Below are 18,319 nucleotides of genomic sequence, written 5' to 3' on the forward strand. Positions count from 1 at the left end.
TTGAGTCATATTATTCTGAAGTAACAGTACTTTTACTTGAGTAAAATATTTGGCTACTCTACCCACCTCTGTCCCAGACCACAGTAGGGCTGTTTCCCTGCTGTCATTCTACTTAGGCCGTTAGCTATGATAACTAACATTAGCTCACATTAGCACTTTATCCAGCAGACCTTTGCCAGACCAGCAAATTAACGTTCATTAAAGGTCCCATGGCATGGAAATTTAATGATGAAAATGAATATGTGTTCCCCCAGCCTAAGTATAGTCCCCTGGAGGCTAGAAATGGTAATAGGTGTAAACCGAGCCCTGGGTATACTGCTCTGCCTTTGAAAAAATGAAAGCTCAGATAGGCCGATCTGGAATCTTGCTCCTTATGAGGTCATAATGGGATAGGCTACCTCCCCTTTCTCTGCCTTTCCTGCCCAAAGAATTTGGCCCACCCACGAGAGAGAGACATCATGGTTTTCAAACAAGCAAAGTTGCAGTTGTCCCCCCCTCTCTCCTCCTCAAAAGCTACAGACTCAGAAATGGCACATACGGAGGAAAGCTCATTGTGGGACCGGCTCTAGTGGAAAAGGAATTCTGCACCAAGGCTGAATTTTGGGAAAGAGACTTCAGATACAGATTAGGGGACCATAAGGTCTATATAAAAGAGACTTCAGATACAGTATTAGGGGACCATAAGGTCTATATAAAAGAGACTTCAGATCCGTATTAGGGGACCACTAAGGTCTATATAAAAGAGACTTCAGATACAGTATTGGGTGACCACTAAGGTCATAAAAGAGAATTCGAGTACAGTATTAGGGGACCCAAGATCTATGTAAAAGAGACTTCAGATACAGTATTAGGGGACCACTAAGGTTTATATAAAAGAGACTTCAGATACAGTATTAGGGGACCACTAAGGTCTATATAAAAGAGACTTCAGATACAGTATTAGGGGACCACTAAGGTCTATGTAAAAGAGACTTCAGATACAGTATTAGGGGACAACTAAGGTCTATATAAAAACATCCAAAGAGCACCTAGTCATCGGACCTTTAAAATTTGACGTTAACCAGCCCAGTTCAATGTGATAAACAGCGGCACGGATAAACAGACTTGACATACTTTATGTTTGGGAGTTCCACGTGAACTCATGGAAGAAATGCTAGGCACGTAAGGACTGTGTGCTAGCTGTGTATGAAGAGTGACATTTAGAAAAAAATCAGAAGGTTGTCATTAAAAAAAGTAAGCATGCAAAATCTATGAAAATAAATTAATTTAAATAAATTGTATGTTTCAGTGGAAAAACTTCCCTGCCATTTTTTTTCTCTGCCAAATTTAATTTTCAAAGGCAAAACATAAGTTTCACTGTTCTAGCTCCATATAACCGTTGGCTACAGTATGTATGAATGTGTTTAATACCCCTTTCCCACCAATGTCTCAATCAGGGTTATACCCAGATGGACTGTAGTTGACCCTCCTCAATCTACCTAGCTTAGCGGGAACAATTATGTAATTGGTGGGAAATGACAGTGGGGCAGCCATCAAATCAAACAAAGAGAAATGCTTTACCATTGTTTGAAACAGTCAAATATCGATTCTAGAGAAACCTACTTCTTTGTCCAGCCGCTGCAATAAATATACAGAGGAGGAGAAATCAGTGTGCACAAAATCATCCGAGAAGTGTTTGATGGTTATGTATTTGTGCTTTAGAACATAATCAGTAAGTAAGCTTTACTTCTCTCTCTGTACAATGACAGATTCAAGTAGCTACAAATCATTAATTCTGCTGGTATACAGCTGGACTGGAGTATGGGATATTATCTGTTCTGTTCATTGAATATGACGTAAAAACCTCGCTCATTTCTACCACTTAAGGTATATGTTATGCATTGCTCCCGGGTTGACCCAGGTGATCTATGAATTGCCATGACCAGGGATATACCCATGTAGACTGGCTTGGTTTGAATTTCCAAAAGGTCATCCAACAACCCTAGCCCAACCCAGGTAGGTGGTGTGAAAGAAGTATAAGAGAGATATCATAGATTGCCATAGAGACTAACAGGTGAGATGATGAGTGAGAGAGAGAGATATGAAGGCCATCCAGAGCAGTGATATTTGTGTGTGTAGAAAAGGGGGAGGGGGTATTTGCATAATAAGGCTGCATAAGTAGAACAGATCTAAGCAGAGGCAGAATAATGAAGACACCAGTACATGCTCACAAGCAAAAGCCTCTCTTAAGGTTTCAGATCAACATGCACCCAAATGCATATGACAGTTCATGCAAAGCCTGCTCAACACATCAATTCTATTGCTTCAAATACTTAGCTATACCAGCTTTGTGCATTGTGCACGGGCCATATCAAAGCAAGAATGTAATAAAAACCATCCAGGCACTCCCGGGTTGACAGAAGCACATCAAAAAGTTATTACTGTCTCCATTAGTAGAGCATCGTCATAACTCAGAGTTGCTACCATAAGATGAGCCTCCCAATAATAGGGGGGTGTTTTCTACATTTATATGAAATTGTCAATGTGCAAATTTTTAAAATGTTGCACAAATAAAAATGAAATAGGTGTGTTTCCATCTGGTTTGGATCAAATACAGTGGTGTGAAAAAGTGTTTGCCCCCTTCCTCATTTCCTGTTCCTTTGCATGTTTGTCACACTTAATTGATTCGGAACATCAAACCAATTTAAACAATAGTCAAGGACAACACAAGTAAACACCAAATGCAATTTGTAAATGAAGGTGTTTATTATTAAAGGTGAAAAAAAATCCAAACCATCATGGCCCTGTGTGAAAAAGTGATTGCCCCCTAAACCTAATAACTGGTTGGGCCACCCTTAGCAGCAACAACTGCAACCAATCGTTTGCGATAACGTGCAATGAGGCTTTTACAGCGTCCTGGAGGAATTTTGGTCCACTAATCTTTGCAGATGACAAAACAAGACACCGTAAACTTCAAACCCCTCTAAAAAAAAAAAATGGAGACAGGTCTTCAGGAATTTGGTCCAATTGGGCAAGTTTTAATAGATCTGTGATGTCTGAGTATTTGCCATGTATTTAATGCTGTCCAGAGACGAAGACACATATCCGGGAAGATGGCAACAGCAGAAACCATTCATCATTTATTAAGGGCTTTTCTTCCACCTGAAAGTCCAGTGCAAAGAACACATAATTATGTCCTGTCATCGTCACATTTGTGAGCGGCGTCTCCTGATACTTGATTTGTACTTGATCGGGCTTCCGCGTCCTCTCATATCTTCTCTCTAGAGTTTTTTTTTTTGTTAACTTCTGCTCCCACCACACTACTGTGGCTCTTTTTCTTTTGTTGCATTGTTGAGGAGCTGCAGCGTTTATCCAGAGACAAACTGAAACCTAAACTGTACACATACTACCCAGGGGCAAAGCACAAAGGTATGGGCCCTCTGGAAAGGCACTTTCTATGATCCCCTCCCCGCATCCACAGCTATTCATTCTAGCACCTTTTTGGGCCCTCCTCACATGAGGGCCCTGGGTACTCTGTCCCCTTTTTCCTTCCAGTCCAAAGCCCCTGATCCTACCACCTAATAAGTATTCTCTGCTCTGATGGCCAACAGCTGTCTGCTCTGAGCGCATCCACTGTCACTCTCTGGCACAACCACACACTATACGTACCCTCTAAGCCTGAAGCTATGCTTCTTTTATAATGCGACGCCTGCCAGAACTTAATTTTCTGACCAAATTTTGGCTCTTTGCTGCAGACCGTGATCCAGGGGAGGTTTCACACATGTAATTTTGATTACGATCAAACTGAAATGTCTAAAAGTCCGGACCAAACGCGGTAGGTGTGAAAGCATCCTAAGTGTTGGCTCAACAGAACTTATTCCACAAAAGGTTCCATATATACCATTCATTGCATCCACTCTTTTTCAACAAAGGCAAGAACCACTTCAAGCGCAAGTAAAAACTTAATTTTGCTGTTTTCTGATGTGATAAATCAAAATGTGCATGAAAATATATGAATGGAAACACACAGAGGTTAAATTGGGATTTGATATGTGGGTTAAATTGGGATTTGATATGTGGGGTGGGCTCTCCCTAGGACGGTCCGGGGGTATGCAGGGGTATTTTTTGTTTTTTTTAAACATTAAATGACCCTTTCTGGAGAGTTTTGTGCAAAGAAATGGAGAAATCGAGTCTTACATATGTGCAAAACTGCAAGGTCAAGAGCCTATCAACATGTATTAAGGCCTTTAAATGAATGTAAATTACTGTTTGTCAATCAACACTTGATTACACATTGTATTACCTTGTTATGCTATAGGAAGTGACCCACACAATGTGCCAAACATACTGTGCCGCATGAAGAGACAGTGGGGGACATTTGGGTCTGTAGTGACCAGGTCCAACTCACACAAACTTCCTAAATCCCATTCTCTCTCTTTACTACAACACACACACACACATATACAAACACATAAACACACACACACAGTGCCACAGGTTCTCCGATGCTTGGAGCCCTGCCACTGGAGGAGAAGCAAAGACCGATTCAATGCCTTGGTCAGCAACATAAACTCGTAGCGGCCGTTTTTACTTCCGAGCACCCCTTTTATCTGTTAATCCTGCAACGCAGCGGCGCTGCACGGGTTGTTGCCGTATTCTTTTCATCTCATCTCAGGCATGCCATTTCAAAAACCTTTTATCTGTTTTCTTAAATATGTTTTCAAAAGCATCACTTTGGTCAAAATTTATGGGACATATTTCCAGTTGGTAACTGACTGCATGCAGGCACATCCCGACACAAACGAGCAGGCTCATGTGCCGAGGCTGAGCCCCGGAGAGCCCCGGCCCGAATTAACCACTGGAAACACAGTTAAACGTAAAAGGCACAAAACTGTGCACATGCAAAACAATTGTCATTAGTAAGAAACACTAGTGAGGAGTAGGGCTAACCAACCCTAGAAGAAAAATGAACATCTTTATCATCATTGAATATTGAGAATCCCACCCTGACTGCTAAATTAAGCGAAGCACATCCAATTTAACTATGCAAATGTTATCGCAGGAAGCCGGATGGAGAAACAAGGTGGTAATGAGGGAGAACAGAGAACAAAAAAGGCCATGATGTAATTAAATGTTTACTGATGTTGGCTTGCATGATCAAAAATTCAATGATAAGATTTGGAAATTACAGAAAATGAGAACACAGTTGTTACTTGTCAAGACTCCAGGGAGAACAGGATCAGAGATTAGGTCTACAGTAAAATGTGAAGTGGCAAGTGTGCTATAAAAAGGTTAATATGTTCAAATAAGAAAATAAGCAGTCTTGAGAGCCTCTCACACATGAACAACCCCAAGCTTTATGTAAACTAGATAATTGAATTTGTCTGCTATGAAGAAATGTGTGTTCACAACAGGGATTTTCTTCTTGAGTTAAAGGAAGCACATCTATCTCTACTCCTTTTGAAGTCAAGCAGAGCCATGGAATGGTGCAGGGCACGATGTGAGCATCAGCAATGGTGTTCAAATTTAAACCTGCCAGAGGCCACGTTAATGTGGCTCTGCTAAGCTCTTAGGAGCTTGTTTTGACCCCTTCCCCAGTCAGAAACAAAGAGACTCAACAGTAATCCAAGCAGCTCATATCACTCAAGGCAAATCAACCCTGAAATGAGTTCAGTCAGGCGGAGGCCATGACTGCAGACTGCCTTTAGCCTCATCCCCAGCTCTCCATTGTCTTCCGCTTCATTGGCTCAGAGCCAGTAACCAGATTGAGCGAACAAAGCGGGGGGGGCTTGCTTTTAGTCCCCAGAAAAGTCACACTTCAGGCTGTCTGCTGGTAAATGAAAAAAAGAGGATTTACTGTTACTGTACACAACATAAGGGCCACCTCTGAGGGTTCACACAAACAAACACAAGGCCATTGTGTGAAAGCTGGGCCTAACTTTGTCAAATTGCTTTCCTGTCATTACACACACTGACTGCAGCTACAGAAAACCATTTCCCGCCAGACTCTTGGCAAACTGATGTAGATGTTTAAAGGAGTCACAAATTTGATTTTAAGTTGAAAGTCAACTGAAATGAGCTTCCGATTACGACTATCGAAATCTAAAGAAGGATCTTCAATTCTCCACCCCAGCCTGTTTGCTGAAAGAAAAAACAACAGACGTGGCTGGTATCATGCAGCCAAAATTAGCGTACTAGTAGCCTGCAGCTGCTCTTTTATAGACACCATGGCCACTGTGCGATCAGGGACGACAAGGATTCCCCGAAGTCGGGGTGACTTTACCGTCCTCGTGAGAGTATTACGTAGATAAACACCGGAGGTAAAGCATGGGGGCTTTGACAGGATGTCCCCAGTAAGCACACATACAGTATGTTGCCACAAAAGATTGCTTCATCTACAATTGATCATGGGTCATTTTGAAGCGCCGTCTATTTGGTGTCTGGATGTCCTATTGTGATGGAAATCCATACATCGCAACGATGTACTAATGATTTTGGTGCGATGTAATCCTAGTTTCTCAGTTGAACGTGGGTTGTTGGGAACCGTTGTCTATTGACTGTCTGGACATCTTATTGTGATGGAAATCTATATATCGCAGCAACATACCAACAATGTTGGGGCTATGTAAGTTCCTCAGTTGATCCCAGGTCATTTTGAAGCGTCTGGATGTCTTTACACACACACTGTTGATGGGATGGACAGGGAATTCTGAGAAAGTTGCTACAGTTGACAAAGTTAAATGGTGGAGACTGCTTCTTACTGCTGTCAAAGCCCACAGTAAGCACTATTGTATCTTAATGTAATAAAAATGAATAAAAAAGATTTATTTGGGTAGACCATGTTATGGTTTAAAGGTGTTATGGTTGGGGTCCAGCTGGCCGTGAGAATTTGTTTTGTTTTCTATTTTTCTGAGTTTTCTGTTGGCCTGCCCTGTTTTGTCCCTGCTGTGTTTTCTTTTTTCCTCACTCTCCCTCCTGCTGAAGCCAGCTGACCACGCACACCTGAGTCACATCCATAATCACCATATCCCGCAGCCCACACCTGCCTGCCATCTCCAATCAACGACATCCACTCCTCGCTTGATTGTTGCTCCATTCAGCCTGGTGAAACTTGCTACAAGCCTCTAACCTTTGAACATTTTAAATCTCTGTTTCTTGTTACTTACCTCCTTTTGTTTTCTTCCCCACAGTCATCACCTCCACTCCCGTTCCCATCTCCGATCAGCTGGCTTCTCCTCTCAGTCCCCCTCCCACGGCGTCCTGCTTCAGCTTGTCTTCCCAGTTCCTGTGTCTCCTCCCCAGCTTCCCGCTTCCCCAAGCGTCCCTGCTGCCCGAGACTTCCTCAGCCTTCCGTCCTCTGCAGCCCTGTCCTTGGTGCCTCCCCACTTCCCTTCTCCCTTTTTTGAATACATCTTTTTTATTTTTGGTTAGCCATTGCATTTGAGTCCTTCATAACAAAAGGTACCATGACATGCTTTTTGGATGCTTTTATATACCCCTTATTGGTCCCCTAATACTGTATCTGAAGTCTCTTTTATAGAGACCTTAATTATCCCCTAACACTATATCTGAAGTCTCTTTTATATAGACCTTAGTGGTCCCCTAATACTGTATCTAAAGTCTCTTTTATATAGACCTTAGTGGTCCCTTAATACTGTATCTGAAGTCTCTTTTATATAGGCCTTAGTGTTCCTTTAATACTGTATCTGAAGTCTCTTACTCAAAATTCAACCTTGGTGCAGAATTACAGTCCACAAAGAGCTTTCCTCAGTATGTGCCATTTCTGAGTCTGAAGCTTTTGAGGAGGAGAAGGGGGGGGGGCAACATGGAGCCTGGGGTCTGGCCTTGACCAACTGCCACTTTGCTCATTTAAAAGCCATTATGTCTCTTTCTCATGAGTGGGCCAAATTCTCTGGGCAGACAAAGCAGAGAAAGGGGAGGTAACCTTGCCCCTTATGACCTCATAAGGGACAAGATTCCAGATTGTTTCACTCATTGTTTCAATATAATCAGGGACAATTATTCTGCTACAATAAATGTGACAATTAATTGTTGAAAATTCTACATAAAAGACCAATTAAGGAGCTTTCATCAGCAATGAAAAAAGTGACTTGTCTTGGGTATAGGTCAACAGTGGTGAGAGTGGTGAAGTGTGACAATGAAAACTTCTGTGAAAAGAGAAATGGCCACTCTTTACCCACATCCAGAATGCTCGGGGAAGGCTTTGCGTTGATACATCCCGCCATTTGACATAAGTGATTTCCATTAGGTCTTCTACCCTTCCTCTCTCAGCGCTCTCGGTTGAATACATCCAACATCTCAAGCTTCTTTTCCTCTAATGATGCTGATGTTTCCCCATCTGGATAGTCCTCTGGCTGCCAACGAACACACCCATAACTGTCAACTCTAGCATATGTAGCTACTGCTGGCTGGTCATCACCAAAGAGTGTTGCCTCGATTCAAATATTCTACTCTGGTATTGAGCTGATTTATAACGCTGAAATACCCACATCCAACTGGCTCCCCCTCTTCAGTTTCGTCTAAAAAGCTATTTGGATATGTTTTAGTTGTAGCTTTTGCCACTACCACGTAGTCTCCGCGAGTGGGGTTCAAGGAATGCTCTCTCATCGCATCAACGGTGACTCTCATCAAGTGTCTGCAGTCATCCGGAGCTGGCCTCCCACCAGCATCTACTGCTCTTCTAAGAGTCACACTTTGTTCCATGGCACTTCAAAACTGTTCACCCATGCAGAGATGGGACTGATGGGTGATATCGGGCATGTGCTGAAAGAGGCAACTGACATTGGCTCAGGTGATGAAGGGCTCAGCTGAGTATTTGCAAGACTTGCATTACACATGTATGAGTGAAAGAACAGAACAGTCAGGTGAAAATAAAGTTTGACCCTTAAAAAATTCTAACAAAAGGGTTTCTCAGAGGTTTACAGTGGTATCAGATGTACATACATACTAAAAGTTTACTAAAGTTTGACTACAAGTAATGCCCCATTTTCAAAAAGACGGCCATCAGGTCCTTTTAGGTGGGTCAATATAGGGTTAAACCTCAACAAAATTGATGCAATAGTTTTTTTTATGGATTCTGGTACAATTGGACATGCTAAATAACATACTAAAAATCTATTAAAATCTAACCTTGGGAAAAGGGTCATTTTCAAGATGGCCGCCAAAATGGTTGCCAGGAGGTTGGAATGGCTATATCTCAATCACTAATTGGCCTAGATGGGTGATTTGAGGAAAATTACAAGAAAATTATTTTCCATGTCAACATTGAAATATTTTTGATGATCTGCATTTTTCAGCCGCAATGCAAGTGTATATTGAAATTAATGTGTTTTAACATAGAGCAAATACAATGCATGACTGTAATTTGCATTGATGGGGGAATTTGGGAAATATCTTAAATGGTGTTATATCTCATCTAGAGGTCACATGCTTTAAAACTACTTAATCTTCAGACCATTTTCTCGAAATTGTGCCTACTGTCCTTCTCTACTGTATTGCACTGTTTTCACAAACACGGGCCTATAATCAAGTGCTCGGGCTCTTTGGGAAGCTGAGGGTCTGTATCTAGTACAGTGACAGCATAGCAGAGGCGTGCATATAGTTTCTTTTTCCCTTTTTTTTTAAAAAGCAAATTTTTTTCTGTACAAAATTATGATTGAAGTTAATGAAATTTAGTTAATAATTGTTGCAGCTCAACTGTGTTAATTAAAACAACTGTAATCTCACATTACTTTCAAGGAATAAAGAATCTTTCTGCACTGAATGGGTGTGAGCAGATGTTTGATGTCTTCTTCTTGAATGAACTGCAGATCATCTGGTCCTTCAACACCTACTTTCACCAACTCAGTGACCAAAGTTTCAAGTTTTGCTTCATCTAGCTGTGGTAGCACGGTCTGTATTGCCTTCTCCATGGAGTCCATTACACATTTTTCTGAAACACAGAATGATGCAGCGCAACAAGATTAAGACCAAATTGATTATATACAGAAAGAGGGTAATAATCTTCAAGCTTGTCTACAGCCAAACACTGATAATGTGATTCTGAGTTGCTTTGTAAGCAATAAACACCAAGATCCACAACAGGCACAGACTGATACTGCTGGATAACAAAATGCATGTTTGAATCATTTATCAGTTTAACAGTATTTTCCAAAGTAGATACCCTGTGTCATTTTAGTCCACCACAACAGTCATTTTTGATTCTGTCTCCAACCAGTAAAGCAAAGAGACGTAAGAGGAACCGGCTTTGAGCAGCATGCCCTCCCAGCTTGACCATAGGTGAAGTGTTTACCCACTGTCACTAAGTGCTTAATGTACACAGCAAGATCAACTGAAACAACCCCTTCAAACAGGTCATTACCCAGGCATGGAGGGAGTCACGGCTGGCAAACATGATAATATTTCAACTGATTGAAAACTAAGTCAAACTTTATTCCACTGCTGATTTCCTGGTTTAGGGCTACCTGCACCACACTGTTTTTGTAGCAGCGGGATCTGTTTGAAAAGTCACTGTCTATGACACAGTACCGGCAAAACTGTGAAACCCCCCAATACTGTATGAACCCAGATTATCTCCAGTAATGGCAATTACAGAGCCTTTTACCTTCTTCTTCTTCTTCTCCTTCTTCTTGTCCAAAAATTGAAAATCCTCCTTTCTGCACAACATAACAAGTTGCATTAGATCAATGGAAGACCTGTTGTGCTGTGCAATCTCTGCAAGTGTCCTGTACATAGATGACAGACAATGAAGATGGTGAATCTTGTAAAAGTATATTCTCTTTAATGTTTCTACCATCTCTGACATCTTCCAGAACATCAGGAGTTGTTTCTGTGTCAGAGTTCTGAGTGAGGAGTGGTTTTATTGTGTCCTTGATGGGCATGTACTGATAGAACCTCTCTTTGCCTTTAACATCAATGTCCAAATAAGTCTTGGCTGGCTCAACATTGCTAAATTTCCTCTTATAAAAAGGTTTTACGGGTTTGATCTGTTCTAAACACTCCTTCGTTGCACATTTTCAGAAGGTTATCTTTTGATCAAGGAGCTTCTTAATAAAATACACTGGAAAATAAATGATTTTCTCGCCTAAATTTTTACCCCCTAAAACATGCTGCAGTTTCCATCTGCTTTGGCCCTCTGGGATGACCCTGAGTTCATTGTGAAGCTAACACTCTCAGTTTGTTGTTTCTAGTGGCATTGTGACACTAGGCCTTACTGACACAGAGCTACAGAGGTTAGAACACAGAATTTCTATTTCCGTCCAAGTAAATCATCTGAAAAATTAATAAAAATCACTACTGTAAGCATATTACAACTGCTATATACTAAAATAGTACCCTAGCAACATGTCTCAACTTAGAACAGAAAAAATCCAGAAGAAAATTGCTTATAAAATGGATTTTATATGAATGTATTTCTACAGATATGTCTGTGCGTTTGTCTTATTTCTTATTTCTAAAAAAGCCCAAAAAGTGCTAAATACATAACTTCTGAAATACAAAAACACATCCAAATCACTCACACACATGCCTAAAAGAAGTAGATACATAGATTTATAGGAATAAGTAATCATAATTTGATGAAATGTTGAAATGCTATAAGAAGGTCATATTTTTTGCTTTCAGACAGTTGGAGTAAACTCAGGGATAGTTTTTTTTGGCCATGTCTGGTACCATTCAACTCGTCTTTTTACTGGCTACACAGGGATGCCAGTTTTATGACCTGTTCTTCTAATTGGTGGGATCTACTGTCATTCTTTCCCACGTGGGCCCAATGGGGGCTGTGTGATATTATTGGCTTAGTTTGAGTGTATCTCTTGATAGAATGATGCTATTGGCTGGCAACCAGGTTCATTGGAATCTGCTGGCACCACAGATTACAATGATGTGTCGACATGATTTCTAGCGCGCACAGGGAAAAAGTTACAAACGATAAAAACCGAGAAATGATGCACTATCTAGATTTCTGAACGTCGAAACTTGGCCAGAAACTACAAGATTGTGAGGGGACCAGATAATTATGGATTACAAGGCTTGGATATTCTAATAGCTTGACGTGTTTACGAAGGAGGAAAACAACGTTTACGGAGATCTTTCACCGCTGTGATTAAAGACACGAGGAGACAGGTAGGGATGTACGCTCGTCTTAGACTCGAATCTGTCTGTCTTGCTTTACTTCAGAACATGATTATAACCGTTGTGAGTCACCTTATTGCTTGTGTGTGGGCTCGATGGAATCATGAGACTTTAAGCTTTCTAACAATGTATGACATGAGCGTGTTTATGACGGTTTAATGCAAGTATAACGTCCTTTTATGGTGCGTTCCAATTTCGAACCACCAGTGGTTCATTGAACACAAACAGGTTTAATATCTCTTTCAGGCACATTCAGCTTTGTTAACTCTTCATGCAGCCTACAGTCCCTGACAAAAGTCTTGTCGCTTATCTATTTTGTAGAAACACCTGCTATTAACCTTACTTTTAATTAATCAATTGGTGTAAGAAATAGCTCATATGAAAAGCTAAAACTTCCCAAATGATGTTCAATGCACTGAATTAATTAGTTTCACTAAAAAAAGATTTAATTTAAACAAGACAGGTCAAATTTTGGCAAGACAAAGTTTGTCGCCTATACATAAATGAACAAATTCACTGCAAATACTAAAATATGTCAGCCAATTAAATAGTGGTGGCTGTGAGATTCAAATTTAATATTTGTATGACCCATGAGCTTGGGACTGCATCCATGCGGTTTGGCAAGGATTCATACAATGTATTGATGAAGTCATCAGGAATAGATAGGAAAGCAGTCTTGCATGCCTCCCAGAGTTCATCATATTCTTTGGTTTGGTCTTCCATGCTTCCTCTTTCATCCTACTCCACATATGCTCAATGATGTTCAGTCTGGTGACTGGGCCGGCAATCCTGGAGCATCTTGATCTTCTTCGCCTTGAGGAACTTTGAAGTGGAGATGGAGTATGCGATGGAGCACCATCCTGCTGCAGAATTTGGCCTCTTTTATGGTTTGGAATATAAGAGGTAGCTAAGATTTCTTGGTATTTGAGACTATTGATGTTGCCTTCCACCCTGCAGATCTCTCGCACACCCCATACTGGATGTAACCCCAGACCCTGACTTTTCGACACCAAACTTCACTGTTTTCTGGGTGAATCTTGGACATGCGGGCTCCAGTAGGTCTCCTGCAATATTTGCGGCAACTGTGGTGTAATTCAACAGAAGATTCATCTGAAAAATCCACTTTCTTCCATTCTCCAGCGTCCATCCTTTTAGAGGCTTGGGCCTTGGCAAATGCACACGGTTTTTCAATTGTCTTTTGTTTAGTGCGGCTTCTGGGCACTGATTCGACCATGGAGGCCATTTCGAGACAGAATCCAACCAACCGTTCTGGTTGACACAGGGACTTCAGGGGACCAGGTCTGGTGGAGCTCTGCTGCAGTGGAAAATGGGTGGCCTTGGATTTTCGAGCCAACAAACGGTCCTCTCGAGCAGTTGTCTTGCGGGGTCTGCCTGACCTGGGCTTGTCAAAAACATCTCCAGTGTCTTCCAATGTTTTTTTAATCCTCTGTACTTGACGCTGAGACACATTGAAGGTGTCTGCCACATCAGCAGTGGATCTGGTCTTCAGCCTCTTGATAATCAAAACTTTAGTCTCAGGGTGAATCTTAGGCCTGTTTGCAGAGGTCTAGTTGCAGTTGATGTGAAGGTCTAGTGTACTGGGGTTGTTTTTATATACACCTGAGACCTGATTGATCCATTATTAGTCACAGGGAAGCTCATATGACAAGGCGCACAACACTTATGTCTTTACAAAAATGACTCATAGGCTTTACCAAGCTGTGAATATTAGAATACTTTTTGACAGTTTTTTTGCACTGAAAACTTATTAAAAGCTGTTGGGATTAAAATGAGCCATTTTTTGTAAATAAATCTTGATTAGAAATGTATTTCAGCGGCACTTCAGGTCAATTTGTACACAAGCGACAAGACTTTTGTCAGGGACTGTAGACAAAAGATGAGTCAAACCAGTGTTGTTTTTGTTGTTATAGTCAAATAAATTATCAGTTCACAACTTTCATTGAAGGTGTGGGTTTTATTCAATTTTGTAGCATTTGAAGAAAAATGATAACAGAATGTTGAAACAAAGTGGAGAGAGCTTTAAACTTGGAAAAAAAAGTGACAAAAAAAACTAACAGCATTTTAGCCTGCATTTGGAGATAACACATCATCTGTGTCCACTTCCTCATTTGTGTTATCATTATCAACGTCAAAGGTTGTCTCAAAAGTGTGACTTGCTGACGAATACGTTGCTGTATTTATATAGCGCTTTTCCAGTCTTAACAACTGCTCAAAGCGCTTTTACATCTACAGGAAACATTCACCATTCACACACTGTGGCCGGGGCTGCCGTACAAGGTGCCACCTGCTCATCAGATAAACATTCACACACATTCACGCTCCAATGCGCAGCACCGGGGGCAACTTGGGGTTCAGTGTCTTGCCCAAGGACACTTCGACAATGACTGCAGGGGCGGGGATCGAACCACCAACCCTCCGATTGGCAGGCAACCGCTCTACCACTGAGCCACAGCCGCCCCAAATATATACTTGTGTTTCCAAATCAATTGTGAGGCAAAGGATGAATGGACATGAAAATGTTTTAAATAATTAACATGGGGGCATGACACTATTTATCTATCTTTAATATGCCAATGAAGATGTTCACACAAGCTTGAAAAATCTGCTGACACATAGCTACAACCTTCAACAGTGAAAGCCAAATCAACTCCATCAGTTTTCCTTTCAAGTCCTGGTTTAGCTGTCTTCTCGTGAAAGCGGTACATGTGGCTTTGAACTGCGCCACGTGTCACAAAAGTAGAAAGCATTCTGCTACGCCACATGGAAATCTAAAGTTAGCTAGATTTCTGTGTGCTCACATGGTTAACAAATCCAGAAATTGAAGCTGTGGTAAAATTACAGTGCCTGCCTGAGTAAATCATTTCATTCAAGCTAACTGGTATACTCCTGGCACTAGCTGGATACCTGTGGCTCACCACGGCCTGACAAGGATGGCACAGAAAAGTATTTCTGCTCCTAGTGATGGTAACTTTACTGTTTTTCTGGAAGTCCCGACAAGCATTTGGTGGGGGATCCGTGATTCCAGGATGGAAACTCCTGCAGAGGCCAAGGGTGGAAAAGAAATATCCCCCATTTAGCTAGCTAGCTAACTAGCTACATAAGGTAGCTAACGTTACCTGTAGCACTAACATTAATGGCTGTGGAGACGTCTCCGTAGGAACTCTCACGGATGGGTTTTTGCTTAATTCCTGTCAGTTAAAAAGTGAAATAAATCAACACCAAGGTGAAAGAAATTAACACAACCCATAGACTGTATATTTTTTTATTAATATCAATGGTCTATGATACAACTACAAGACAAAGCCTTGTGTAAAAAAAATAAAACGAAATTTGAGTTCTAGCTAGCCCTACTGATTATCCACGCGCTTTTTCCCAAAGACTCAACGGCTTTTTTTGTTTACATTCAAAAAGCTGGCCCCAGAGGCGCAGGCAGCTACCATGGGCCGTTAATATTATCAATGTATAATATTATTCTATGGCAACTACCCGTTTAGGCCGCTGTTGCTGCCATATCACCCGGATTGTTGGTCTGATTGGTTGAAGGACTATCCTATTGCGTACAGAGTAATTTGAACTATGCCCGTTTATCACACCACTTGTGCAAAGAAAATATGTACGGAAAATACCGAGCAGACGACCAGACCAATGCGCAATGTTATTTATTGAGCTTGGTCTGGTGATAGCCAGACTAAGAGCTTTATTCTGTATGCGATGATGTCACTTGATCGTCATTGGATAAATTTAGAAAGCACATTTCCGCCAGTGAAAGAACAAAAAAAGATAAAACTTAGGTCATAAAATAAAAATCCCATGGTACGTCATTAAGAATTGAAATAATGATAAGATAAAAAAGCAAAAATACTGTAGTTTACTAGTTACAGTACTATGAGTACTTTTTTTACGGTAACGCTTTGACCACTGTGATTTCACCTGTAATCCTTATACTACTGTGACTAAAGAAGCATCACTGCAACAGATTCCTTAGCAACTAACTCTTTATCGAACAGGTAATGCTGGGATTTGAACCCAGGACATCCTGTTTACAAGGCAGGCGCTTTAACCACTAGGCCACAGCTCCTCAAAATCTAGTATTAAGAACAAGGTGAAAGAGAACTCTGCATTTCTATTTTCCTGTAACTACATCACTTTATCACATTAACTTCTCTATAAATCCACCTGTTCTCTCCATATTTGACTATGACTACATGACAGCCAATGTCAAGACCAGATGTTTGATCTGGGAAGAAAATGACACACAGTAATAGTAATTCTTAGAGTTCCTCAAATTGTCATTTTATTGTACTGACTGTAAAAAGTGAAAGAGAAAACTGCATTTATGTATTCCTATAATTACATTGCTTTATCAGAACCTTGTCACATTATCTTCTCTCTATATTCTCCATCAACCTGTCCCCTTGATATTTGACCATGACTACATGACAGCCAGTATCAAGACCAACCACTTGTGATATTTTGATTTAATGTCAACACATGGAGCTAAATATTGTCTATATGTTTGAAAAATCTGTTGAACAAAGGGTTAAACAAAACACTTTGAATTGCCTTTTTTTTTAAACCAAAAGCGCCATCTAGTGGGCTCAGAAAGTGAATGAAATGGTTCAGATAGCTTTGTTGAGCTTCATTTGGCCATCACTACATGACAGCCAATGTCAAGACTAACCACTTAAAACAGTTTAATGTAACTGGAACACATTAGCACCACCTATTACATTAAAACTTTGATCATATCAAATACATTTCTGAACTAATGAAGATTCATTCTGCCACCTGTGTTTCAGACCGAGGAAAAGACATTATAAGTTGAGTGTCATCGGCAAAGCTGTGGTAAAAGCCGGTGAGTAAATAACATGACCAAGCACCATGAGGTACTTCAGTAGTGACGCTACACGGTTCAGGCAAAAAATCTGTCCAACTTACCAATGTTATTTCTTTCAGAATTCTCCCAAACTGTTAATTTGACTACAATCAAACAAAGTTGATTCTTGATTTGAAAAAGTAAAGGACTCTAAGGAAGTTGCAATGCAACAGAACCCTGCACAAGTAATTTACTTTCAACCAGGTACTGCTGGGATTAGAACCCAAGATTTCCTGTTTACAAGACAGGCACTTTAACCACTAAGCCACAGCACCTCAAAATCCTGCTGTAAAAACAAAGTAATTCACTCATATATTAAGATGATTGATCCAAAAGACAAATTACACCCAGTAATGCTAGTTGGTACAGTTCTTAACTCAAAATTAACTTGTCAGTTGTTTGTAAATATTGTACAAGGTGAAAGAGAACTCTGCATTTCTATTTTCCTGTAATTACATCACTTTATCAGCACCTTATCACATTATCTATAAATCCACCTGTTCTCTCCATATTTCACGATCGTTAAATGACTACGTGACAGCCAAAGTCAATTCAAATTTCAATTCAATTTTATTTTTAGAATCAGTTCATAACAAGAGTTTTCTCGGACACATTACAGATAGAGTAAGTCTAGACCACACTAGACCACATAATTTACAAGGACCCAACAGTTCTAGTAGTTCCTTCTAGAGCAAGCAACAGTGCAACAGTGGTGAGGAAAATCTCCCGTTTAGGAAGAAACCTCAGTTGGACCCAGGCTCTTGGTAGGCAGAGTCTGATGCCCGGTTGGGGTTGAAATGAATAGTGGCAATAACAGTCACAGTAAAAGATAATGGAACAGTGATTGAGTTCATGGCAATACAAGGCACAGCACGGAATTACAAGGCACAGCAGAGCATAGCAGGATGTAGCAGGGGATCACAGGACGTGTAGCAGGACCACGGCAACAGCTGCTAACATGATCTTGGAACCTCCTTGATCCAGGGAAACATGCTTGGGGGAAAAGAACATAAGGACTCCAGGGAATGACTCCCCAGAGTTAGGTTAGTAACAAGCATTTCTGGGACATGGATGCACACAGATGGAAAGATAAAGGAGAGAGGAGTTCAGTGTGTCAAAGGAAGTCCCCCGGCAGTCTAAAACTATTACAGCATAACTAAGAGTGACAGGGTAAAGAGAGGAGCCTGGTCGGGCTGTACTGCCCTGCCTCTCTCTATTTTTATTATGTTATTGATTATATGGTAAATGAATCTGACAACTATGACAAGAAGCAGAGAAGAGAAGGGATAC

General features: G+C 40.8%; 1 non-coding gene and 1 pseudogene across 1 annotated transcript; both read right to left on the minus strand.

The window, feature by feature from the left end:
- Window positions 1–4,790: 4,790 nt before the first annotated feature.
- LOC116702042 (uncharacterized) lies at window positions 4,791–9,957 on the minus strand (annotated as a pseudogene).
- Window positions 9,958–17,231: 7,274 nt separating this feature from the next.
- On the minus strand, window positions 17,232–17,304 carry trnat-ugu (transfer RNA threonine (anticodon UGU)). Its single transcript has one exon. It is a non-coding gene; the product is annotated as a tRNA-Thr (tRNA).
- Window positions 17,305–18,319: the final 1,015 nt, after the last annotated feature.

The sequence above is a fragment of the Etheostoma spectabile genome, chromosome 14 (assembly GCF_008692095.1).
Source record: "Etheostoma spectabile isolate EspeVRDwgs_2016 chromosome 14, UIUC_Espe_1.0, whole genome shotgun sequence".
Lineage (NCBI taxonomy): Eukaryota > Metazoa > Chordata > Actinopteri > Perciformes > Percidae > Etheostoma > Etheostoma spectabile.